The sequence below is a fragment of the Ranitomeya variabilis genome, chromosome 7, assembly GCF_051348905.1.
Source record: "Ranitomeya variabilis isolate aRanVar5 chromosome 7, aRanVar5.hap1, whole genome shotgun sequence".
Taxonomy (NCBI): domain Eukaryota; kingdom Metazoa; phylum Chordata; class Amphibia; order Anura; family Dendrobatidae; genus Ranitomeya; species Ranitomeya variabilis.
The window spans coordinates 45,279,535-45,305,232 of NC_135238.1; the positions used below are offsets into that span (position 1 = coordinate 45,279,535).

The 25,698-nt window shown below is 46.4% G+C and overlaps 1 long non-coding RNA gene across 1 annotated transcript in view; it reads right to left on the reverse strand.

Moving 5' to 3' along the window:
- LOC143784925 (uncharacterized) overlaps positions 1-16,187 on the reverse strand; it is a 38,778-nt gene extending 22,591 nt beyond the window's left edge. The window contains exons 1-2 of the long non-coding RNA XR_013217915.1: positions 16,079-16,187; positions 3,372-3,579 (exon numbers count right to left, since the gene is read on the reverse strand). This is a non-coding gene — a long non-coding RNA (uncharacterized LOC143784925). The remainder of the gene's footprint in view (positions 1-3,371; positions 3,580-16,078) is intronic.
- Positions 16,188-25,698: the final 9,511 nt, after the last annotated feature.

Sequence of the window (25,698 nt, forward strand, 5' to 3'; positions counted from 1 at the left end):
AGTTACCTTTACGCGGTGGGATGGCTTTTGTGCTATTTTTTGATCAAAAAAGAGTATTACTGAAAACTCTGTGTTATTTAAATGCACTTTTGCTTTTTTACTTAGTTACATCAGGGTTTTTGCTTACTTTTTCTCTTGTAGGTTTTAACAACTGAAAATATGTCTTATATTTTAGGTTCTTCAAAGTAGCCACCTTTTGCTTTGATGACTGCTTTGCACACTCTTGGCATTCTCTTGATGATCTTCAAGAGGTAGTCACCGGGAATGGTTTTCACTTCACAGGTGTGCCCTGTCAGGTTTAATAAGTGGGATTTCTTGCCTTATAAATGGGGTTGGGACCATCAGTTGTGTTGGACAGCGTTCCATATAAATTCCAGTCAATTTTGCATTGAAAAGTAAAATGGCGCTCCTTCCCTTCCGAGCTCTGTCATGCGCCCAAACAGTGGTTTACCCCCACATATGGGGTATCAGCGTACTCAGGACAAATTGTACAACAACTTTTGGGGTCTATTTTCTCCTGTTACCCTTGGTAAAATAAAACAAATTGGAGCTAAAATAAATTTTGTGTGAAAAAAGTTAAATGTTAATTTTTATTTAAACATTCCAAAATTCCTGTAAAACACCTGAAGGGTTAATAAACTTCCTGAATGTGGTTTTGAGCACCTTGAGGGGTGCAGTTTTTAGAATGGTGTCACACTTGGGTATTTTTTATCATATATACCCCTCAAAATGACTTCAAATGAGATGTGGTCCCTAAAATAAAATGGTGTTGTAAAAATGAGAAATTTCTGGTCAACTTTTAACCCTTATAACTCCCTAACAAAAAAAAATGTTGTTTCCAAAATTGTGCTGATGTAAAGTAGACATGTGGGAAATGTTACTTATTAAGTATTTTGCGTGATATATCTCTGTGATTTAAGGGCATAAAAATTCAAAGTTGGAAAATTGCGAAATTTTCAAAATTTTTGCCAAATTTCCATTTTTTTCACAAATAAACGCAGGTAATATCAAATAAATGTTACCACTATCATGAAGTACAATATGTCACAAGAAAACATTGTCAGAATCACTGGGATCCGTTGAAGCGTTCCAGAGTTATAACCTCATAAATGGACAGTGGTCAGAATTGTAAAAATTGGCCCGGTCATTAACGTGCAAACCACCCTTGGTGTTAAAGGGTTAACCCCTCTGATGCCTCTGTCAATAGCGACAATGACATTGAGGAGCATCGCACAGGGAGTGAGCTCCTTGGGTGTTTCCATTACACATTTGTGCTTCCATGGTGACCCCGGGCCACAAGATGGCTGTGGGGTCCTTCAGGGTCCTGGAGGAAAGGTGGCTTGTATCCCATCCTGGGACAGTATAAAAAAAATTAAAAATATATTAAAAAAAAAACCCGAAGAACAAAAAAAATTGAAAAATATTATTCCAATAAATACATTTATGTAAACGACCCGACCTATAGAACTGTCTCACTCGTTAACCCCTTCAGTGAACACCGTAAAAAGGAAACAGAGGCAAAAAACAATGCTTTTTCATCATACCGCCGATAAAAAGTGCAATAAATGTGATCAAAGAGGCGAGTGTAAAAAAAACATGGTGCCGCTGAAAATGTTATTTTGTCCCACAAAAAAACAAGCCCCCATACAGCTCCATCAGCAGAAAAATAAAAAAGTTATAGCTCTTAGACTAAAGTGATGCAAAAATAATTAGTTTTTCTATAAAATAGTATTTATTGTGTAAAAGCTGCAATGCATAAAAAAATAAATGTGGTATCGCTTTAATTGTACTGACCCGAAGAATAAAGCTAAATTATCAATTTTATCACATGTGGAATGGCATGAAAAAAAAATCCTGAATTGCTGTTTTTTTTTCTTTTTGCCTTTCAAAAATCAGAATAGAAAGCGATCAAAAAATGTCATGTGCGCAAAAATGGTACCAATAAAAACGTCAACTTGTACCACAAAAAAACAAGACCTTACATGACTCTTTGGGCCAAAATATGGAAAAATTATAGCTCTCAAAACATGGTTATGCAAAAACTATTTTTTGCAATGAAAAGTGTCTTTTAGTGTGTAACAGCAGCCAAAGATAAAAATCCAATATAAATCTGGTATCATTGTAATTGCACCAACCCAAAGAATAAAGTCGCCAAATCACTTATACCGCACAAGGAATGGTGTAAAAAAATGAATAAAACCAATTCTTCACCTGCTGTGGATTTGTTCATTCTGCCTCCCAAAGATCGTAGTAAGGCCCAACTCAAATTTATCCTGCTCTCTGCTCTGAGCGCTTACACTGGGGTTTCTGTGTAAATCTCTGAAATCCTTGATTCAGGTGGAACCTTCAATGGAAGATTCCCTATAATGAGGCACAAGCAGTTCCTGTGGAGGCCATAGGATCTGTGGTCTGGCAGTGTTTGTCTTTTAGGTGAGCATAAAAGTTTTCTGCACTTCTGAAAAGAAGGACACGGCTGGACAGAGGCCAGATGGAGTCCAGAGTAACTCTGCTGCCTCATTATAGTGAATGGATCCCTTGGGGGATTCACCCTTCAAACCACTCAGAGATTTTTATGGAAACCTCAAAGTAAGTGCTCAGTGTAGAGCGCTGGATAAATGACATGTCGCGGCTTTAAGGTGGGCTCAGCGCCGGAGCCCACCTTAAAGCCGGGGATCTGCCAGCTGATGTACTATTCCGTCAGCTGGCAGAAAGGGGTTAACATAAAAACACAATTTTTATTTAGAAAAGTCAATAAACTTTTTTTTATAATAAAATTCAGGAATAGGTCCTGGAAATAATAGAAGGCTGTAAACTCCTATATGTTGGTAGCAGCGAGGAGTACAATGACAATATGGTTGTGCAAATCACAACTAATTGATATCAGAATAGGCATACAATTGACTATTGGATCTAAGAGTTTATTACATGAAGGATAATAAATGTATCACACAAGGAACTGCACACTCTTAGTTTTATAATCCTGCCATTTCCACTAACAACTCATCAGAAAAGCAAATAACCAATTGCAGCAACTTAGTGTTACCAGCAGATGGCATGAAACATTTATAGGTGTAAAGTGCTTGTTCTTATAGAAACCATCGGACACAAACAATGAAGATCACTGTAGTATACTGAGATAACCATGTGTTTAGAAATTAAACATAACTATCATCATCATTGAACCTCATTAATAATACATACATGGGTGCAATTGTTTTAAATCTTATTAAGTAGACAAGAAGACATATTGCTGATTAGTGCAATGATTAAAATTATATCTGCGCATGTCAGATGTCATTAGCTGGCTATCTATCATGAATACGTTACTTGTAAATGCTAGCTGAAAAAATGATAAACGACTTTTAGCATACCTGTTTGGTAAACCGCTGCGTAAACAGAGTGTAGGGAGCTCCTGCCTTCTGCCTCGACGCGCACTTTTCGCCCAGCTTCTTTGGGGACCGATGTTCGCGAATGTCCCTAATGTTCGTCAAACATGTTCGTTGTACATACTGAACCCCACTGAATTCAATTGGAGGCAAAACCAAACGCATAGATAACACCTTCAGGTGGGCCAAAAAGCTGCCAAAAGAGCTCAAATTAGGGTGAGACACCAGGAAAATGGCATAAATTGACCGAGATTGCAAATAGTATAATTAGGTAGCATGGAGGCCTGGGACAGGGCCAAGACCAGCATTTCTGGCTGAAACATTGATTAGCAACAGGTGGAGGAGTGACAGGTGTAGGCCTGGTGCTCTGAGATGTCTGCCAAATTCAGGCAACACACATGAAGGAGATCTAACTTGGAGTCCAAACATATCTAAAAATTAGAGGTGCACACCAGGAAAAGTGACAAATTGACCCAGAGTAGAAATTTGATAATAGCACAGCAGCAGTCAGGCATGGGCCATGCATGAAGTATCGGGGTCTGGGCCAGCATTTACAGCTTAGAGGTTAAAGGTACTGTCACACTAAACGATATCGCTAGCGATCCGTGACGTTGCAGCGTCCTGGCTAGTGATATCGTTTAGTTTGACACGCAGCAGCGATCAGGATCCTGCTGTGATGTCGCTGGTCGCTGAATAAAGTCCAGAACTTTATTTGGTCGTCCGATCGCTGTGTATCGTTGTGTTTGACAGCAAAAGCAACGATACCAGCGATATTTTACACTGGTAACCAGGGTAAACATCGGGTTACTAAGCGCAGGGCCGCGCTTAGTAACCCGATGTTTACCCTGGTTACCAGCGTAAAATGTAAAAAAAACAAACAGTACATACTCACATGCGTCCCCCGGCGTCCGCTTCCCACACTGACTGAGCGCCGTAAAATGAAAGTGAAAGTACAGCACAGCGGTGACGTCACCGCTGTGCCCTGCTACTGCCGGCGCTCAGTCATTGCAGGAAGCGGACGCCGGGGGACGCATGTAAGTATGTACTGTTTGTTTTTTTTACATTTTACGCTGGTAACCAGGGTAAACATCGGGTTACTAAGCGCGGCCCTGCGCTTAGCAACCCGATGTTTACCCTGGTTACCCGGGGACCTCGGCATCGTTGGTCGCTGGAGAGCGGTCTGTGTGACAGCTCTCCAGCGACCAAACAGCGACGCTGCAGCGATCGGCATCATTGTCGCTATCGCTGCAGTGTCGCTTAGTGTGACGGTACCTTAAGTTTCAATTAAGATGAGGTGGGTGAGGGATCTGTGTAAGCCTTCTTTGCTGGGAGCTCTGATACCTCATGCAACAGCTCAAAGTGCTTCTCTGCTCAGCTACACTCAGGTGGCAGAAATATCAGCTTTGTAGACTCCTATTGGTATAAAGATTAAGGAAAGTAACACAGCTTGTTGACTTAATGTAAGTGCAGGCCTGCCTGTCTGGGAGCAATACTGCTACAGGCAACACACATGAAGGAGACTCCACATTTCAAAAAATTATTGCCACACATCACTAAAGTGGCATCAATTTCCTCAGAGTAGAAACCGTAAATTAGGCCTGTGACACAACATCCATTACAGGCAACCCGCCAGATGAAGACCCAGCTTGAAGTCTCCACATTTCAAAAAATTGTAACATCAGCAGCAACAGCAACAGCAGGCACAGAAGCCATGGCAAAAGCTTCACAGGCTGCAATAATGCGTGATCAATGCATCACAATAAAAATGACACCATCGCCTAGTCTGCCCAGTCTAAGACTGGGTTGCAGAAGTCATTGGAGATCCACAACTTGTTCATCTTGATGAAAGTTAGGAGGTCTACACTTTCAGGGGACAGCCGAGTGCGCTTGTCCATCAGGACACCACCAGCAGCCCTGAAGACACGTTCTGAGAGAATGCTTGCTGCCGGACATGACAAAATCTTCAAGGTGTGACAGGCGAGCTCAGGCCACTCTTGAATTTTTGAAGACCAAAATTCAAAATGGTCAAATTCACCTGATGGTATTGATACTGAGCTCCAGATACTCCTGCACCATCCCCTCCAGTCCCTCACTCCACGTGTCAGACTTGTACTCTGTTCTGCTGGTGCGTGGTCTGGTCTAAAAAATGTGGGAAACAACTTACAGAATTTCCTTCTGCCATTTACATTGTTGCTGCTAATGTTTTTGCAATGACACCTCGATGTTCCCTGGGTTGGAAGTTTAGACCTGTGTTGCACACTGTGTGTCTAACTGCTGTCTTGGGGAAAACCACTCTTAAATTTGTCTACAAATGTGTTTCAATACTGCAGCAAGTGCACATCCCTCTCCGGGGGAGGAAGCATCTGGTAAAATTTACTATTGTACCGTTGATCTAACCAAGAGATAACCCAGTAGTCGGCGCTATTTCTAATGCTAACAATATGGGCATCATGTTGCAGATAGTGCAGCAAGAAGGTGCTCATGTGACTTGCGCTTCCATGAGGTCCAAGTCCATGGTGTGTTGGTGGAGGGGTAACACTCAAGGTTGCTTCCTCCGTGCCCTCCCGTCAACCACGGACAACAGAGAGGAGATCATTATCCTCTCTATCTTCTGACTATTGCGCACCCATCACTATAAGAGCCCCTCGATCGTTGTAATCCACCCTCCCATGGCACCCATCTGTGCGATGACAGTCCGGAACTTAGAGATTGTCAAGGATCCCGGGTGTAACTACTGCTGGGAGGCTACTCACCGCAGTAAGGGAGCCCAGCGCAAAATGGCGAAGAACTCACTGGGCAGCAAGCCGGACCTGAACTATGTGACAGAGGGGGAGTGGCCAGGGTTGGAGCCAGATGCCGGGGTGCAAAGGAGGCGAACAGCGCCAGAGAGTAGTCAAACGTGCCGAGGTCAATAACTGGGAGGTACTGGAGGGTGAGACAGAAGGGTAGTAAGGTGGAAGCCGGAGGTCAGAAAGCCGAGAAAATCAACAGACCAGATCGAGCACGGAGACCAAAGACCACAGTATGCACACGCACACCAGGGGTCAGGCACTCAGAGCGAAAGTATAATTGACAGAGAATCCTAGTCCAGAGTGGGTATAAATATCCCTCCCGGTTCCAAAAAGAGGCCACAACAATTAACCCTGAGAGGGCAGGGTATTAACCCTGTCCAAGCCATGACAGAGATCTTATTATCCGTTCCGCATCTTCCTCTGCTTCCATCTCTCTCTGACCACCACCTCCTCCTGCAGACTATTTTAAAACTGCACAGAGGGGTGAAGAGGTCCTTCATCTGTTCCCACTCCACAAGTGTGATTTGCACCCCATCAGTACTGTGTTTGCTCAGGCTATGCAAAAGGACCTAGTGCACCAGGGCTCATTGCTGCTGCCACAGTCGGTGCAAAATGTGCAGAGTGGAAGTCCACCATGTCTGTACATCGCATGTCAAATGGCTAACTGGTAGGCCGAAAGACCTCTGTAACGATGCAAGTCAATTACCTGCTGTGTGCGAATGATAGAAGTGAGCACACAGTGATCGTGATTTCTGCAGCAGTGCATCCAGGCTGGGATAGTGGCGGTGAAATTGCTCTACCGCCAGGTTGAGGACATGAGCCATGCAAGGCACATGTGTGAGATTGCCCTGGCGTATGTCCACCACCAGATTTGCACTCAGTGGAGACATCCTTTGCCCTAACTTGTCCTTGATAGCTGTCCGCAACTCTTGAGCTGTGTATCTGCGATCTCCAAGGCATATTAATTTAAACACTGCCTAATTGCAGTGAGCCCTGGCTGCGCAGTACAGGGTTAGGGGGGATTCTCTTTGCACTATTGGAACATGTGGTTTATTAAGGGAGAGGTTGAGGGTGCAGGTGGACGCCCTAGAGGAGGTGGAGAAGGTAGAAGCAGCGGAGGAAGTGTTAGATACAGAGGTTTGTCCCGTAAGCCTTGGATTCCAAGACATGTGGAGCAGTCCCTTGCCCCCCTGCCCGCAAAGCCACCTCAGTCACCCAGTTCCCAGTCAGCCAGATTTAATTCCCCTGGCCATGTTTGCTTGTTTGTGTGTCAGTGGTGGAATGCACCCTGGCAGACATAGATATTTTCAAGGAACGGGTGATGTTGTCTGTGACATGCTGGTGTAGCACAGGCGCAGCTTTCTTAGAGAAATAATGGCAACTGGGCAACTGGTAGTAGGGGACTAACTTGGCCATCAGCTTTTGGAAACTGTATGTATCCACCAGGTAGAAAGGCAGCATTTACGCGGTCAACAGAATGGAGATGGTGGAGTTAAAGCTCTTACCATTGGCATGTGTAGGAGGAAACATTCTTTTACGTGACCACAACTGCGGGACCGAGAGCTGTGCTGCTGTGAGTATGGAGAACAGGATGGCTGGACTGTGAGTGAGGCGCAGGTGGAAATGTTATGGTGGTTTGAGAAAGGTGTGGTGTGCTCTGTGAAACAAAAACAGCAGACATCTTTATTTCCATAATAGCTGATGGGTCATCACTCACCCTGACTATGTAGGGTCAAACAAGTGGAGATTCTGTGTCCAGAGACCTGTGCGAAAACACTTGCCATTGTGATGGAGGAGGAAGAAGGAACAGATGCGGTTGATGGGACGGCCTGTGGTTGGCGAGTCTCGCTGGTCCGCATTTTAACGCAGTGAGAATCTCAGAGTAAGGTATGCATGTAGTAGTCAAATTATTGCAATTTTTGCTTGTACTGAGTCTCACAAACGAGTTAGATTTGGAAATGTGTCCTCCTGCCTGCCCCACAGTATTAACACAAACGAGGTAGATGCTGGAAGGTCGAATTCACACATGTTCCTATCTAGTTGAAGTAGCTGACAATAAAATTCCTTTCTAACTATCTGACCACTTGCAGCAGGATCAGCCTTTCGGCGCTGTTACATTGAAAAAATGGCACTACCAAAACAACATGTCTTTTTTTATATGAAGAGGAACTTGTGACTTCAGCAGCCAATGACTGAAGCCTTTGTTTATGGACATCATGGATGATTTCTGCACCCTGATTGGCTGCCGGAATCTCCACACGTTAAGTTAATTAAAAAAAGAACAGTCCGCAGCTCCTCTGATCTCTCGCCACCTTCTCCCTTCATAAAGCATGTACCCCACCTCTGACCACACAGCACCACTATCCTAGCCAAAGTCCTAATAAAAGCATTAGTGAAAATGCGATCATTTACCGAACTGTGCCCGAATTTTTCCAACTTTGAGGAAAAATGCTCGAGAATCAAAACATGAATCAGAATGAGCTATGTTTGTACCGAATTTGAGATTGATGAACATTTTCCGAACAAGGTCACTCATCTCTAGTTTCCACTGTACTGTTTAGGCACATCAGGGGCTGTTCGAACGTGACATGGCATCTGCTAATTATTTCAGCAAATTTGGCATTCATTAAGTCAAATGGCGCTCCTTCCCTTCCAAGCTCTGCTGTACGCCCAAACAGTAGTTTTCCCCACATACTGTATGAGGTATCGGCATACTCAAGAGAAATTGCAAAACAAATTGTATGATGCAATTTCTCTTGTTATTTTTATGAAAACTCAAAATTTGGGGCTAAAATCATTCTTGTGGGAAAAATGTGATTTTTTTATTTTCATGGCTCAACTTTATAAACTTCTGAGAAGCACCTGGGGGTTCAAGGTGCTCAATACACGTCTAAATAAATTCCCAAAGGGGTCTAGTTTCCAAAATGGTATCACTTGTGGCGAGTTTCCACTGTTTAGGAACATCAGGGGCTCTACAAACATGACATGTCATCCGCTAATTACACCAGCAAATTTTACATTCAAAAAGTCAAATGGCGCTCTTTGCCTTCTAAGCCCTGCCATGCGCCCAAGTGGCTTTCCTCCAGATATTGGGTTTCAGCAGGAGACATTGCACAACAAATTTTGGTGGCAAATTTTTCCTGCTACCCTTGTGAAACTGAAAAAAAAATGTGTCTAAAAGAAAATTTTTGTGAAAAAAAATGAAATGTTTATTTTTTCTTTCCACATTGCTTTATTTTCTGTGAAGCACCTGAAGGGTTAATAAACTTCTTGAATGTGGTTTTGAGCACCTTGAGGAGTGCAGTTTTTAGCATGGTGTCACTTTTGGCTATTTTCTTTCATATAGACCCCTCAAAGTCACTTCAAATGTGAGGTGGTCCCTAAAAAAATGGTTTTGTACATTTTGTTATAAAAATGAGAAATTGCTGGTCAACTTTTAACCCTTATAACTTCTTAACAAAAAAAGTGTGGTTCCAAAATTGTGCTGATGTAAAGTAGACATGTGGGAAATGTTATTTATTAACTATTTTGTGTTACATGACTCTGGGAGGGGGGAATGAGTAGTGTTCACAGAGTCTGGTATTTGCAGCGTAGCTATATAAATTCTTGTGGGATGAGGGAAAAAACCCGCTCTGACAGAACACTAGTGGCAGGGCAGGCCAGGACGTCCAAGGTGTAGAGAGCCAGTTCATGCCTCGTGTCCAACTTGGATACCCAATAATTAGAAGGCACAGAGGAATCACCGAGGACGTTGGTACGGTCAGCAAGGTACTCCCTCAGCATCTTCCCAAACATTGCACTCCCAGTGACAGTACCCGCATTGCCTTTTCTGCGGCATTCTTTGCTGCTCCATTCCACCCCTTGGTCCTGCCGTGGGTTCAGCACTAAAGTTGTGAACAATTAAAAAAAGTTGATAAGTCTGCGCTATTTTCTCGACTTTAAGCACGATGTTGGGACCTTGATGTCTCCAATTTCTTCACCAGTAAGATTGTTAGGCTAGGTTCACATTAGCGTTTCTGTGCGCAGCATATCATCTGCATGCACAAACGCATGCTTGCGCCTCCACATCTTATGCATGATGCCAAAAAAACACTGCGTGTGCATGCATTTAAATGCGTTTTGCCATGCGTTTTCTTTGTTTATGCGCATGGTGGAGGCGGTGACATCATTTCCTGGACATGCACAGTCTGAAGTACACATGCGTATCGAACGCATGCGTATGCATGTCCTTGCGTACCAATGCATTTCCATAGACAATGCGCTGTTTTGACGCAATTGTCCCCATGCGCATGATTGCGCAATATTTGACGCCTAAAAAAAATGCAACACGTTGCGTTTGCCGGACACCGTGAAACGATGCATGCATATTAATTTGCATGCAAATGCATGTCTCTGTGTGCACCATGTTAAAGATATTTACGCATGACGCATGAGGATGTATGCGGATCATACGCTGCGCACAGAAACGGTAATGTGAACCCGGCCTTAGCTTCTACTGGGTTATGAGATAAGGCTCTACCTTTGATGAAATTACAAATAAGGGAATACATTAGAGTGGAATTGAATTCTACATTACCTGAATGCTCCAAAAATCTGTGTTCTCCAAATTGCAGATTTTTCTATTCCTCATGGATTTTATCATCACTGCTGCTTATACTGAAATCCCAAGGTTTCTGGCAGTGAGCCAGCATTCTGCTCTGCTGAGGCTTGGGATGACTCTACAAATGTGTGTGCAAGGTCATGGTGCACCTCGATATGTAATGACATTGTGCCCTAATTGTGCACCTGTGCAGAATCTTCCCTGGCTTCATCAGAGCCGGGATTTCAGCACAGACAGCAGGGATCAGAATATGCGTTGAGGACCGGACCGGTGGGGCCGGAGAGGTGAGCGGTGAGGTAAGTATAAGGATTTTTATAATTTTTTTTAATGTTATGTTTAATATTACGCTCTAAGCTCTGCAAAGACCCCAAACCAGGAAAAACTGCACAAATTGGCGAATTTGAAATTTCCCTGATCCCCTCATCGTTAGATGCAACCCATCTGGTATTGTACCTTGTACTTAGGTTTATAGAGTTTTGCCTTCTGGCTCTGTTACAGGACCCCACCTTGGCATTTTCCTTACAAACTAATTGGTTATTGTCGGTATTTAAAGTGAATTCTACTACAATTAGGAATTCAGCACATTTTTCACAGCCCATCTGCTATGAGTAACTCTGGCTTGAATGAACTGCAATTATCTCTTTTTTCCAGCTCAGTGATTTTGAGCATTGATGATACCTCTCAGTCATGGCCATCTTGTAACTTGGTCTTCAAGGCCTTCAGAAATGTTGAGCTGACGATTAGAGATGAGCGAACTTGTTCAGAATAAGTTCGCCAACCTCAAATTCGGCAAGAACCTTGAACATTCGGATTTGTGTTAATGTTCCGCAGCATTTTCCTCAAACTCGTCAAAATTAAGCCAAAGTTAGATAAATGATCAATTTTCCAATAATGCTTTTGTGAAGACTTTGGCTTGGATAGTGGTGCTGTTTGATGAGCGAGGGGGACATGTTTGATGAAGGGAGGTGGTGACGAGAGGTCAGATGAGTGGCGGACTATTATTCTTTTTTTTTTTTTATTAACTTAATGTGTGGAAATTCCGGAAGCCTAATAAGGGCACAGAAACCATCCACAACGTCCACACACAAGGACTTCTGTCATTGGCTGCCTAAGTTACATGTCCCTCTCCATATAAAAATTGGACATGTGGCTTCTGGTCTATGAACTCTGGGTGTGATACTGGAGCCTTATACCAGAGGAAGAGGTGCCCGCCAGCATTGCGGTGTGCCAAAAGCAGCCAAACCAGACTCCGCTGATGCGGCCAAAAGAACACTTCTTGAGGCAGTCAGTTTTGTGGCACCACCCTCTGAAGAGGCCGTTCCAGTTCCAGCAATTGTGTAGCAAGCTGTTGGAATGGACGCAGAATCTCCGTAAGAGAAAGAAGAATCTGGAGGGGCAACAGCCAGACTAGTAGAGGTGAGCTAATTTTCACTATATGGTGACCTAGTAATAATAAGAACTGATCCACCACAATAGTATTAGATAGATAAAAATCATTTTTATTAATTAATATTAAAATCAAAAACAAAAAGTAAACATAAAAGGAAGGGTGCTCAATCCTACAACGAGGGACTATACAGCCATAGAGTCTTCCTAAAAATTCTATGGGCTATTAATAGAGTAAATACGATTTATTCACACTGAAGCAGAAATAGCATAATGACTATAAGGTATAAGCTAACTGGGCATTTCCATATAGCTGGGTGCCTAAATATTTGACCCTTATTATTTTAATGTATAAAGTGCTATAGTGCTGCAGCTATAAATATATGTAAAACTACACTATTACCTTATGTATAGCCACGTGGAATTCTCTCGGCGTCCCTCTTCCCCGACGCGCGTTTCACAACTGCTTCTTCGGGAGGCGTGTCAGGGCAGGGGGTGTGCCGGTTTAAATAGTATGCACTGCGATGTTAATTTGCTGCTGCCTGTTTGTGTAAGAGGAAAGAAAACTATGTGTCTGGACTGCACATGCGCCCGTGTGTAATTGCGTATGGACAGGGCATATGTCCTAATGTTGAGATAGCTGTACTTCCGTATGGACACCGGAAACCACATATGAAGTGGCAAATGTGGGCCTCATGCGCATTCGCCTAAGTGGTAGACTTATAATGAACCCAATATGTTCAGCAGTACATTCGGCGCATGCGCCGTCCTAACGGCACCTGAGACAAAAGGGGGTATTGACTGCCACCGGTCACACGGTCGGAAGCCCCAGATCATCTGTTTAGAAGACGTAGGAGCACCACTCGCAACTGACCGCCAGCCGCCAATCCCACAGGTCCATGGGCAGCGCATGCGTACCACTGCTAAAAGATATATGGGGCAGAAGTGCCCAAGCTGGAAATTTACTGGAAGAAGATGTGATTCTATTCATCCCCACTAGAGTGTACCCCTAGCCATCCTCTGAAAAGTCTGTGGTGGGAATGTCTAGCAGGGTATGATGACGTAGTGGAGGGGAGGAATTGGATGGATATTTAATATCTATATTAGGGAGTGGCTGGAAGGTTCAAACTTAGACTGCCGCATGACCAGGTAGGAAGCCCAGACAAAGGGCCGAGTGCTAGAATTTGATATTAAGTGAGGCTTCAGTTTCTTAGAGAAAAAAGAGACCAAAGACCGTATTTATGTGATCAGAAGCACTGTCAAGTGGAGGTACCTTCCCCCTTTGGCTACACAGTCTCTACCCCGGGGAGATGGTCGAATTCATAAAGTGCTGGTGCCAAAAACGGTGGTATGCAGTGGCATTTGTCCGGCCCTTCATGGTCAGTTTTTTTTTACTCTGGCTGGTCACGAGGAGAGGTTGATCTGCAGCAGCTAATAATTCTATGAGCCTGTGTTTGGGCTCTATCTGGTGAGTAAAATCTGATTAGAGGTATCTCTTATCTCAAAGTAAAAAAAGTTGTGGGTAAAGAAGCAGCTTGAATAGACTTATCTCGTATTCAAAAGAGTATTCTGCTTCAAAACAATGACCACCTGATACATACCTATTGATTTCCAAAAAATGTCTACACAGGGATCCCTTACTTTGCAGATCCAAATATTGCACTTATTATTTAAACACACCCAATGATATTATTAAATGCCCTACGGAGTACAAATCAGAAATAGTAAAGACACAATTCCAATAGGACACAAATCTAAATACCTAAACGCTGACAAAATGTGTACAATTCATCATAACAGATCGAATCAAGGACCCACAATCGATCCAAGAAAAAAAAGTCTCCCATCAATCGCCTTACACATAGCCTCCACCCGGAAAAAATATCACAGGGGGCCGGTATCAGAGAAAATAGAAAGTCAATACTTATCAGCGGGAGGTAGAAGAAGGACCCGACGCGTTTCCCCCTCCAAGTTGTTGAGGGTTCATCAGGGGTCAAAAACAACGGTCACATTACCCCATGGCCGAGAGATCAATGCAGTGTGCGGCCAGACACCCACAAGGCCAGATGAGTCTGTAATAGCCAAATTGGTTAGATCTTTGTTTTTGATTTTTGTTTTGATATGCCTTTTGTAACGTTTTCTGCTGGACTGCAGATGCTGGTGCATCTGTGGGTGTCTGATACCCTTAATAACAGATACTGTTATTTTTAGGGACACTGGTGGTTTCTGGGGTCCTTATCAAAAAGGACCAGTCTTAGTAGAAATTTTAAAAAGTTATGGACTGTGCTCAGGACTGTATTGTTGGTCTTCTGGGGCCCTTAACCTATAGGAGCCAATCAGTGGAGGAGAAGACATCTATATTAAGCCTTCAGTCCTGATCGATTTACTGTGTTTTATTGTGTATACGCTCACCCTTCTTAAAGGTCCTGGATGGTCACGGATGACCATCATTAAAGAATGGAGGAGTGTGAGGGGTTAGAGGATGGCATTCCACCTCTATAACAACTCCCAATGTTTTATTTAAGTTAGTTAAGTAATAGGAAGAGAGAAGTACAGATACCCTATGGTTAAGGTGATCAGAACCTGGGGGGGTGTTTGGATGAAAAGAGCAGAAAGGAAGAGGAAGCAAATAAGAAGAACTTCATCAGTGGCAGCAAAATACTTTTAGCAGGCGAGTTGCTGAAGGGGATGTATTGCCAGGAACTTTGGTAGAGTCCCTAAAGGTCTCTGGGGAATGAATAAGTGTCAGACAGGTCTTTGAAGCTGCAGTTCTGAGAAGAGATGAGTCAGCAAGGATGGGGACACATTCAGTATGGTAGCAGCCACACGTGCATCATTATGTGGTTCCCGAAAAGTAGCCTGAAGGGTAATGGTCACTGGAAGAGCTAGCTATATTTAGAAAGGTTGAAGGTCTTTAACATGTTCTTTAATTTATCAGCTATGCCGCTGAAAAATGTTTATTGAAGACATAATAATAATATCTTTATTTATATAGTGCTAACATATTCCACAGCGCTTTACTGTTTGCACACATTATCATCGCCAGGGCCGTATTTGCCACTAGGCACTTGAGGGCACGTGCCTAGGGCGGTAAGATGCGGGGGGGGCGGCACCTGAGCAAGGCAAGGTGTTTTTTTTTTTTGTTTTTTTTTAAATAGTCCGGGTCCGCCCGCCCTCCTTCCCTCCCATCTCCCGCCCTCCTTCCCTCCCTTCTCCCGCCCTCCCTTCTCCCGCCCTCCCTTCTCCCGCCCTCCTAAGTCTTATGGCTGCTGCGGGGGTGTCAGATACAGCGCGCCGCCCTCATGTGTAATGCACAGGGATCCGGTGTTCTGAAATTTGTCGGCATGTCGTAGATAGTAGGGATGGGCGAGGCTACGGAGTCACGTGGCGCAAACTGACCAATCACGGCCAAGCAACAGCTGAAGATGCAGGGTGGAGAGAAGAGGAGCTCTGGGCGGCAACATGCCTGAAAATTTCAGGGACGGGCGTGAGTATGGCACCTGGGGGCCTGGTTAAAACCACAATAGTGAGGGAGGGGGCGTGACAAAGGGAGGGGGGCGTTACTATGCTCAGAAATTTCAGGGCGTCCCCCTCCCTTTGTCACGCCCCCTCCCTCACTATTGTGGTTTTAACCAGGCCCCCAGGTGCCATACTCACGCCCGTCCCTGAAATTTTCAGGCATGTTGCCGCCCAGAGCTCCTCTTCTCTCCACCCTGCAGCTTCAGCTGTTGCTTGGCCGTGATTGGTCAGTTTGCGCCACGTGACTCCGTAGCCTCGCCCATCCCTACTATCTACGACATGCCGACAAATTTCAGAACACCGGAAACAAGTCACAGTGCAAGCCCTACCCCCTCCTCGCTGAGGCGCCAAGTTCAGTTTCTGCCTCATAGTCCTGTGTCGGGCCGCCCACCCACCTGTCTTCCGGCTGCTGTGGGAGTATCGGATCCCACCAGGGGCAGGCTGGGCTGGGGCGCAGGGTTCAGATGCCCCTGGGACGGTCCCCCAGCTTCTGGCTGCTTTCTGGGTTAAAGGCTGGGTGTCGGCAGCTGCATCCCTGCACTACAGACACGCCCACTCTGTGTGCAGTCAGTGTCTGCCGAACTCACCTGACTGGAAGGAGGAGATCCAGAGTGGCACAGCGTCCCCAGTCCACATCGCAGCTGGTTAGGACGGTCCTGGGGTCTGACAGGTAGTGGAGAACACTGGGCCAGAGCCAGACCTCGGCTTGAAGTGAGGCACTCATGCCGGCACACTGCTGCGGGGTTATCCTGCTGAGGCTCTGCTCTACTGCTCACTGGAGACTGCTGAGCTCTGGTGGCACTGGCTTGTGATGGGTGTGTGCAGTCTGTGTGTGTGCCTACTGTGCCCCCCTGTGCAGTCTATGTATGTGTGCCTACTGTGCCCCCCTGTGCAGTCTGTGTGCCTACTGTGCCCCCTGTGCAGTCTGTGTGTGCCTACTGTGTCCCCCTGTGCAGTCTATGTATGTGTGCCTACTGTGCCCCCCTGTGCAGTCTGTGTGTGTGCCTACTGTGTCCCCCTGTGCAGTCTGTGTGTGCCTACTGTGTCCCCCTGTGCAGTCTGTGTGTGTGCCTACTGTGTCCCCCTGTGCAGTCTGTGTGTGCCTACTGTGTCCCCCTGTGCAGTCTGTGTGTGTGCCTACTGTGTCCCCCTGTGCAGTCTGTGTGTGTGCCTACTGTGTCCCCCTGTGCAGTCTGTGTGTGTGCCTACTGTGTCCCCCTGTGCAGTCTGTGTGTGTGCCTACTGTGTCCCCCTGTGCAGTCTGTGTGTGTGCCTACTGTGTCCCGCTGTGCAGTCTGTGTGTGTGCCTACTGTGTCCCCCTGTGCAGTCTGTGTGTGCCTACTGTGCCCCCCTGTGCAGTCTATGTATGTGTGCCTACTGTGCCCCCCTGTGCAGTCTGTGTGTGTGCCTACTGTGTCCCCCTGTGCAGTCTGTGTGTGTGCCTACTGTGCCCCCCTGTGCAGTCTGTGTGTGTGCCTACTGTGCCCCCCTTTGCAGTCTGTGTGTGTGCCTACTGTGTCCCCCTGTGCAGTCTGTGTGTGTGCCTACTGTGCCCCCCTGTGCAGTCTATGTATGTGTGCCTACTGTGCCCCCCTGTGCAGTCTGTGTGCCTACTGTGCCCCCTGTGCAGTCTGTGTGTGCCTACTGTGTCCCCCTGTGCAGTCTATGTATGTGTGCCTACTGTGCCCCCTGTGCAGTCTGTGTGTGTGTGCTTACTGTGCCCCCCTGTGCAGTCTATGTATGTGTGCCTACTGTGCCCCCCTGTGCAGTCTGTGTGTGTGCCTACTGTGTCCCCCTGTGCAGTCTATGTATGTGTGCCTACTGTGCCCCCTGTGCAGTCTGTGTGTGTGTGCCTACTGTGCCCCCCTGTGCAGTCTGTGTGTGCCTACTGTGCCCCCCTGTGCAGTCTGTGTGTGTGCCTACTGTGTCCCCCTGTGCAGTCTGTGTGCCTACTGTGTCCCCCTGTGCAGTCTGTGTGTGTGCCTACTGTGTCCCCCTGTGCAGTCTGTGTGTGTGCCTACTGTGTCCCCCTGTGCAGTCTGTGTGTGCCTACTGTGTCCCCCTGTGCAGTCTGTGTGTGTGCCTACTGTGCCCCCCTGTGCAGTCTGTGTGTGTGCCTACTGTGTCCCCCTGTGCAGTCTGTGTGTGCCTACTGTGCCCCCTGTGCAGTCTGTGTGTGTGTGCTTACTGTGCCCCCCTGTGCAGTCTATGTATGTGTGCCTACTGTGCCCCCCTGTGCAGTCTGTGTGCCTACTGTGCCCCCCTGTGCAGTCTGTGTGTGTGCCTACTGTGTCCCCCTGTGCAGTCTGTGTGTGCCTACTGTGTCCCCCTGTGCAGTCTGTGTGCCTACTGTGTCCCCCTGTGCAGTCTGTGTGCCTACTGTGTCCCCCTGTGCAGTCTGTGTGTGTGCCTACTGTGTCCCCCTGTGCAGTCTGTGTGTGTGCCTACTGTGTCCCCCTGTGCAGTCTGTGTGTGTGCCTACTGTGTCCCCCTGTGCAGTCTGTGTGTGTGCCTACTGTGTCCCCCTGTGCAGTCTGTGTGTGTGCCTACTGTGTCCCCCTGTGCAGTCTGTGTGTGCCTACTGTGTCCCCCTGTGCAGTCTGTGTGTGCCTACTGTGCCCCCCTGTGCAGTCTGTGTGTGCCTACTGTGTACCCCTGTGCAGTCTGTGTATGTGTGCCTACTGTGCCCCCTGTGCAGTCTGTGTGTGTGTGCTTACTGTGCCCCCCTGTGCAGTCTATGTATGTGTGCCTACTGTGCCCCCTGTGCAGTCTGTGTGTGCCTACTGTGCCCCCTGTGCAGTCTATGTATGTGTGCCTACTGTGCCCCCTGTGCAGTCTGTGTGTGTGTGTGCCTACTGTGCCCCCCTGTGCAGTCTATGTATGTGTGCCTACTGTGCCCCCTGTGCAGTCTGTGTGTGTGTGTGCCTACTGTGCCCCCTGTGCAGTCTATGTATGTGTGCCCCCTGTGCAGTCTGTGTGTGTGTGCCTACTGTGCCCCCCTGTGCAGTCTATGTATGTGTGCCTACTGTGCCCCCCTGTGCAGTCTGTGTGTGCCTACTGTGCCCCCCTGTGCAGTCTGTGTGTGCCTACTGTGCCCCCCTGTGCAGTCTGTGTGTGTGCCTACTGTGTCCCCCTGTGCAGTCTGTGTGTGCCTACTGTGTCCCCCTGTGCAGTCTGTGTGTGTGTGTGTGTGTGTGTGTGTGTGTGTGCACATACATACACATGTCCCTGCCCTGTAATAGCGTCCCTGATCCAGTAATAGCGGTCTCCCGCCTTGTAAACAGGATCACAGGAGGCTGAGTCCCCTCCTCTGGAAGTCTGCAGTGGCAGAAGTGGGACAATGCAGCGGGCCCTGAATGGGAGGAGGGGGTGTCACATCCGTGCAATGCTGCGGGCCCAATGTTGGCGGTAAGAGCTAAGTGAAGCGCATTGCTTTCCTGCCGGCCATATTTCTGAAGCTGTGAGCCACCGAAGGTGGAGATTCGGATCTTGGTCCAGATGCGATCTCAGTCTGCACATGCGCCGCCTGTGGCGGCCGTCTTCCTGAATCCCTCCACAGGGAAAACAATGCACTTACGCTGTAGCCTGGAGCCCTCATTATCGTAGGAATGTCGGTTAATAAATTGTTTTTCTAAAGCTTTATAGTGTAGTTTTAGGTCAGAGAGGGATGCTAGGGATGAGCTAGCAAGGTGCAGGGACAGGTAGTGATGTCTACTTGCGGACATGTGCGGCACTTGTGGTGATACAAAAAACACTGCTAGCAACTTTTCTTTCCATTGCTGCAAGTACCGCATTTTCTGGATCACGGCAAAACCGCAAGTGCTGCACATGTCTGCAAGTCCCATAGGGAATGAATGAGGCCGAACACAGTGTTGCCGTAAGTGATCTGCTATGTGGCAGATGCAGAAAAACTGCCAGATCTTCCGCAAATGGCAAAAATCGCTGATGTGAAAGTAGCCTAAGGCTACTTTCACACTAGCGTTGTGCACTGCACGTCGCTATGCGTCGTTGCGGCGCACCGACGCTAGCGTTGAAAGCGCCGCACAACGGGGGCAGCGGATGCTGTTTTTCATCGCATCCGCTGGCCAATTGTGAGGTGCGGGGAGGCGGGGGCGGAGTTCCGGCCGCGCATGGCCGATCGGAAAAGACGTTCTCGACGCACCAAAAAACGTTACATGCAACGTTTTTTGGTGGCGACGCAACCGTCGCACTGCGTCGCTGATGCAAGTCAATGGAGAAAAAACGCATCCTGCAAGCACTTTTGCAGGATGCGTTTTTTCTGCAAAACGACGCATAGCGACGCAGTGCACGGCGCTAGTGTGAAATTAGCCTTAGTCACTGCCGACAGGGTCTGCATTAGTCATACTCACCAATGGGGGAGGCACCACGAAAAGTGCCTAGGGCAGCATAAACTCTAAATACGGCCCTGATCATCGCTGTCCCCGGTGGGGCTCACAATCTACATTCCCTATCAGTATGTTTTTAGAATGTGGGAGGAAACCGGAGGAAACCTGCGCAAACATGGGGAGAACATACAAACTCCTTGCAGATGTTGTCCTTGGTGGGATTTGAAGCCAAGACCCCAGCACTGCAATGATATCCACTGAGCCACCGTGCTGCCCCATACATGCCACTGTATTGTAATCAAGAGAAAGGCATCTCCTGCTGTTCTTTGTGTACAAGTCAAACTGCCATTTAAAGAAGATTTTGTTTTTATGGATGGGTGTAGTTTTCTGTTCATGCGGTCACAGTAATTGGAGTTGTGCAATGGGTCACAGACCAGAAGAGCTGGGAGTAGTGATGAGCGAGTGTACTTGTTACTCGAGTTTAGCCCACGGCTACTCCCCCATCCTGAACCAGGACTCCATTCACTTGAATGGGGGCTTGAACATCCAGTGTTTGCCACGCTGTCATGCATGACAATGCAGCAAACACGGCTTCTGATCGGCTGCAAAATCATCACCACCGGTCAGAGAGCCACGGTTCCACGCTGTCAAAAGACAGCGTGAGGGCACGGCTGTGATCAGAGGTATAAAGTTTACCTCCGGTCACTAGTGTCAGCTGATGGAACTACTGCTCCCATCAGCTGACGCCTGCTGCCACTAATAACAATAAGAGCGGGAGAGGCGGATGGGAGTATTCATCAGCCGACTCCTGTGCTGTAAATAATTAATGAAAAAAAATGGTGTCAGTTCCCCTGTATTTTTGATAACCAGCCAGGCAAAACTCACAGTGGGGGGCTGCAACCCTCAGCTGTCAGCTTAAGCAATGCTGGTTATCAAGAACAGAGGGTGTGGGGTCACCGTCATTTTTGACAACCAGCATTGCTATAGCAGACAACTGGGGGGCTGGTATTCTCAGGCTGGTAAGGGGCCATAGATATTGCCCCCACCAGCCTAAAAATAGCAGCCCGCAGCCGCCCAGAAAAACATCTATTATATGCAAAAATTCTGGTGCTTTGCCTGGCTCTTCCCATTTGCCATATAGCAGTAGCAAGTGGGGTTCTTGTTTGTGGGGTTGATGTCACCTTTATATTGTCCAGTGACATCAGGCCCACAGATTAGTAATGGAGAGTTGTCTATAAGACACCTAGCCATTGGTAATCCTGTTGTTATATGGTAAATAAAGACACAGCCAGAATAAGTCTTTCATTTGAAATAAAACAAAGCATCGTGTTAGGGGTGGTGGAACGCACCAAATAATATAATGAGTGATAAGAGGTGCGTTCGCAGCCCGGGGTACACCATGCAGAGATGGAACCTTCTGCTAAGTAATGGCGGTATAACGTGTTGACACACGGGTTAGCTTCACCCGGTATGAAAAGGGAGACGAACCCTGTTACTTCACAGGGCCGCCAAGCCGCAGAGTGAGCACTAGAGCCAAGTCACAGAACTCTGCCCCAAGGACAGGGGGAAGAGTCTCTCTAGACCACTAGTGCTCGGTGCCACAACCGTGGTGCCAGGGGAAAACTAACTAATATTTACCACACAAGAGTGCGTACATCGCCGCACTGGCGAACGCCACTAACCACCCTGTCTAGGGCCAGGAAAGCGCACTGATTGCGCATGGCGCCGCACTGCCGGTCGCTGCTGGATAGATGCTGTAAGGATCGTGGTCTTGTGCTTGAAAAGCACTGTCTGGCGCTAGATTAGTCCATCAACAGTCAACAACTCAGCTTACCGCTGAACAGTGCTGGTTACTATGGCTGAACCTGGAGGAGCAGCAGTAACCAAACGCACAGCATCTGCCTGAGCCAGGTGCTGGGACCAATGTCTCTGCTGAGCAGGCTCCACTGCGGCAGGAGGAGAATGGGAGACCGCAGCAGAGGTGGTTCGAGATTCCCCCTGGGCTGTGGTGGGACCTTGACACTTAACACATAGTTTTACTTTTCTATTTAAAAATAACAAACACAGTTATACTCACGTAACGCCTACTTCCACTGAATCCCTCGTCTCCTGTCAGAAAACAGACTGCATTCCCAACCGGGCTGAACTGCTGTGACCTTGGTAAGATCCCTGCTAGTATCGTGAGAAAGTCTCACGGTGCAGAGGTGAGTTCACCACAGTTCAAATCCACCACAGTGAAATTCTCCTCGTGAACTACGATGAACTCGCTTCTTGACCATGAGATTTTCTCACGGTGCTAGTGGGCATCTTACCGAGGCCACCACAGTTCAGACCGGTTGAGAACGCAGCCTCAGTGACCTGCGGTAACCTCAGTTATGTCACTGTTAGTCACTGATGCTGCGCTCGCCGCAGCTCAGTCACCAGTGGTTCTCAGCCTGGATGGTCAAATCTTGGCACCATCCAGGTTGAAAGCTGTTTATCTCCAGACATGGATTATGTGGGACAGAACGAAGGACAGGTGAAGGGTATGGTTGTTTTTTATTTTTGTTTTATTACAGGAGACGAGGGATTCAGTAGAATAGGCATTAGGTGAGCATAACTGTTATTTTTAAATAAAAAAGTAAAAGCGTGTTTTGTTTTATTTCAAATAAATACTTTATTCTGGCTGTGTCTTTATTTACCATAGATATATAGGATTAGTAATGTATAGGTGTCTTATAGACGCCTCTCCATTACTAATCCATCAGCTTTATGTCACCGGACAATACAAAGGTGACATCAACCCCACAAATATGAATTCTACTTGACATTTCTAACAGATGTGTCTTTTCTAGCTGTGGGCTGCAATTTTTAGGCCAGAGAGGGCAATATCCATGGCCTCTTACCAGCCTGAGAATATCAGCCCCCAGCTGTCTGCTTTAGCAAGGCTGGTTTTCAAAATGGAGGATATACCACATTGTTTTTTTTAATTATTTATTTAAATAATTAAAAAGATATGGCATGGGGATCCCTCTATTCTTGATAACCAGCCTTGCTGAAGCTAAGAGCTGAGATTTGCAGCTCCAGCTGTGAGTTTTGCCTGGCTGGTTATCAAAAATACAGGGGAATCCACACTGTTCTTTTTTCTAATTACTTATTTACAGTGCAGGAGCCGGCTAATGAATACACCCATCAGCCACTCCTGCTCTCACTGTTATTAGTGGCAGCAGGCGGCAGTTGGTTGGGAGCAGTAGTCCCATCAGCTGACACCAGTGACCGGAGGTGAAGTTTATACCCCTGATCACTGCTGTGCGCTCAAGCTGTCTTTTGACAGCGTGAGAACCGCGGCTGTCTTACTGGCGGTGATGATTTTGCTGCCGATCAGAAATGGTGTTTGCCATGAAAGGGCGACAAAATGTTTGGGGGGCCGAACCTGAACAGTTTCACTTCCTGGCGAAGTCCGTGTTCGGTGTTTGTGACCGAACAGTAGGTGTTCGGTATGAACGCCGAACTTTACTGTTTGGGTTCGCCCATCTGTAGGTACGCAGATCACGAAAAATGTCATAAAGGATAATGGTTACTGAAAGAGCTCAGCTAAATTGTCTCTATATTTAGAATGGTTGAAATGCTCTAACCTGTTCTGCAGTTCACCAACTATACCACTGAAAAATGTTAATTGAAAACATTTCACTGTATTGAAACCAAGAGAAAGGCATCTGCATCTCCTGAGTGTCTTTACAGAGTGTCTGTAAAGAGGAGCGGAGCCGTGCAATGCATGGAAGACCAAGAAGAGCTAGGAGGTGTCCATTATGGTAACATGTCCACACACATACGCACGCATGCACACACACACACACTAACGTAAGACCCCGTTTTTCTCTAGTGGGTCGGGGCGCAGAAGACGAGTACCTCACCTGCAGCTACCACCCTGAGCCCCGTTACAATGGCTTACTTCAGCGTGTGGTATAACATTAAGTCAGGTTATAACTTGTGACTCTTCTACGCTAACCTGATCCTCTACAGTTACTGGCTTATGAGGCCTAATACAAAGTGATCTTGGAGCATCTTCTCTGTTTTTGTAAAGGATATATCCCCCCCCCCCCCCCCCCCCCCCGTTATTCTACTTCTGTAAAATAGTTGAAAATTCTTGCAGAATAAAAGGAAAGTGCTTGCCCCTTCTTCTGGGAAGATTGTGCTCCATGCAGCCAATAAATTTAATAAAGCCGTCATAGGCCTGCTGTTCGGTATGTCACTGGGGCCAACTAGTGGACCAATAACGTCGTTCAGTACATACAAAAGCCGAATCATGGAGGATCAAGAGGATTGTGGCAATGACTAAAGGAACAACATCATAAATCACAATGTTGAGCATGCAGAAAATGCAAAAGGGACAATCTACTAAAATAGCATAAAACCTCAAAACAGACCGATTCTGGGCCGATCCAAAACAAATGTCCATAGTCTGGTCATCGAATAAGGGCAGGATAGGGAATTCTAGCATTTGTACCTGAGCCCTGGTGTTCCATGGTACCCACAAGCCCTTCTGGCATATAGAAGGCACGTGTATTATATGCATTTGGTAGGTTGCGGGACCAGTTCAGGTGCTGAATCAGGGAAGATAAGCTTTTGGTTGCATCTTTGCTAGGCACAACGCTACAGAATACAATGTCTTGTAGGTACAGCACGGTACTCAGGATGTAGAGTTATAAGGCGCCTTTCTATTCCTCATATGGCTTCCCCAGTGTCGCACAGTCATGTTCTCACCCTCCTTAGAGTACGCTGCACATCTATACATCACAGAGTCCATGATACATGAGTAACGCTTCATTTCTCTTTTGGTGGTGCTATTGGAAGAAGGGTCAAATGTTGAGCGTTACCCAGATTGTCGCTGTGTATTAGGAACACCATGTAATCAGCTTTTTCTCTCTTGACCCTGTACTAGAAAAGGAAGCAAGTAGGACAACCCCTTTAAGTATGACAATGTTGATCTTTTTTTTCTTTATTATCCTCATAGAAAATAATACTATAGATTACACTCTGGTTTCACGTAAGGCTGATGCTTTTCGTTTTCTGTAGCTCACTCAGTCAGTTTGTCTGTACAGACTGTGGCAAGATGAGCAGAGTCCTCTCATTCTCATTAGATGATAATAAAAGTTTTGTGGTATTTGTGGAAGCCTTCGATAAAGCAGAATAACAACATTTTATTCTATACACACAAATCTGTATGCAGTTCCCTGTTTTCTTATTTGTCTCTGGAGACTATAATGATCTACAACTAGAGTTGAGCAAAAGATTCGCTCTCCCCTAATCTGGCTTCCAGTCTACTGAGGAGTTACTCCGGGGCAGACTGCATTCCTGGGGCCAGCATCCCAGGCATCTCATAGAGTAAGACATAAAGACGTCGCAAAATCCAGATACAGGGCTGAACACATCGGATACAGAAGTGAACACTGCCCCTCCTGGCCTGACTTCCTTGGAGGACTCAACACCGAATATGGGCAGTACAAATCATTTTGCTCAATTCTATCCATAAGATTGAATTATTCAAACATTAATAATGTTTTCATTATTATTAAAAATTTCAAATTATTGAAATTTTACAAATTTTTGAGTTTCACAAATTTTTACATTCCACAAGATTTTTCAATTTTTTTTTTTTTAAGTTTTTCATGTTTTTTTGTTTTCACTT